A 1,900-nucleotide genomic window follows, 5' to 3' on the forward strand; every position below is an offset into this window, starting at 1 on the left:
GTGGTGTACATTCAGCCTTTTCTGCCTTCATACCCTTCCTTTCCGCTAAAAGTAATGTACCCAAAACCCAACATGGTAGTCACCCCATTGTGGTGGAGAGGGAGGGGACTGGGCACTGTGGTAGCCCCCTGACCATGCAAGGATTTCACTATTGGTGCCTGAGCTGATATCTCTCCACCTATGCCAAGTATTATGTGTTCATTGTGGATAGGGCACAGGGACTCTGATCAACAGCTGACTGACCAGGATGCTGTTGCCACAGCTGGCTGGTACCCATGGGGGAAACACTGTGTGGAGTGGGTGACACAAAGGTAGATTTCTCACAAATGAAGTGGCTCAAACTTTCTTCTGCTGGTGCTGCACAGCCCCAGCAATTTATTCTGAAGGAAATAGTTACTAAAATGTGACCCTGCTTCCCTGGCTACATCATGAAGGGAACATAGGGTTAAGAGACAAGAAGGAAAATACTTGCCATTATACTTAGCTTGCTCTAGAACTGATGGGGATAGCTTTTTAGCCACAAAGCCATTTCTCTTTATTTGGCGGCTTGAGGGCAGGTCTGAGGAAGTAGCAGTGATCTACAAGATGAAAAGTGGTTCATTTCTGTTTAAAATAGTGTCCCAGCTCACTCGCAGGTCCTGCTTATCTGTGACAAGCTATGTGATATTCCTTTCACTATCATCCTCCATAATAGTCTTAGTATAGTACAAAGTGTCATCTTCCACTGTGCCCTCCTTTTACAGACAGATCACAAGTTACATACCAGTTTGGAGCGATGGGTGCACATTTTATCCATTGAGTCCAGTGTGGACCAAAGGATAGTAGGTTTGATACTGTGACCATCATTCTGGCCTGTCCCTCCCTTAGCATCGCGTGCCTGGATGTCCACCTGGATGGGCTCTCAACAATGCTGACTAGGATCCCTTTGCGTATACCATCGGCCTTAGCACCCTCCCACATGGAGATATTGATGTGGCTGTCTAGAGCACAACCACAGCCTTTCTATGGGCAGCAGACTTAGCATTCCCCAGTTCCTCATGATACCTCCATCGGCATTCAGCATCTTGGTGGATTTCAGAAATCTCTGTTGTGATTAGAGATCACTGACAGACTCTCAATGCCATAAGTGACATTCATCAATGGAGCACCTCATTGAATTAAAATGGTTCCATGCCCAGGTCTGCCAACTAATAAAAAGTCAGAAACAAGAGTGCTGGGAATGATATGTTACTACCATTGGACTGTGTACCTCTCCTTCACAGGTTTGGGCAAACGTTCAACACCTCTATGGATACCAGTCTCCCACAGTGTACCTGACATCTCCCTGAATGATGTTGCCCACAATGACATGATGCTGTCGCTGAACATTTCGCTCTGCATAACACTTGAGCCTTTGCCTCTGAAACCATCAGCCTGCATTCTGTGTCTTCATAACATATCGCGTAGAGCAATATAATGATCCGTTCAGTGAGTGGGAACTCTTCAGTGCTGTAGCTCTTTGCCCTGACATGGCTCCAGCGCCAGACTGCATCCATAGCCAATGCTCAAACACCTATCGATGAACTGCAACCATCATGTCCCTGCCATTTTAACCGTAACTAGAGAGAGGGTAAGTTCCCATCTCAATGGCGAGAAAGTGCAATTGTTCCAGCACTGAAACTGGATGAACACCCACTTTAGATGGACACCTATTTCCCAATTAGTTTCATTAATGTTTTCTGCAAGCTGCTTGAACTAGTGGTAAGCCTGCAGCTGTGTTGGTAGCTTGAGTCATGGGGTCTTTTGACTCCATCCAAGGTCAGTTTTTCTCAAGGCCTTTTTACCTCTAACAATTTTGTATTCCTGGAGTCTGCTATCTGCTCACCTTTTACCCAGCTTCAACACTTTATCACTGTCTTCT

The sequence above is a fragment of the Schistocerca gregaria genome, chromosome 1 (genome assembly GCF_023897955.1).
Source record: "Schistocerca gregaria isolate iqSchGreg1 chromosome 1, iqSchGreg1.2, whole genome shotgun sequence".
Taxonomy (NCBI): domain Eukaryota; kingdom Metazoa; phylum Arthropoda; class Insecta; order Orthoptera; family Acrididae; genus Schistocerca; species Schistocerca gregaria.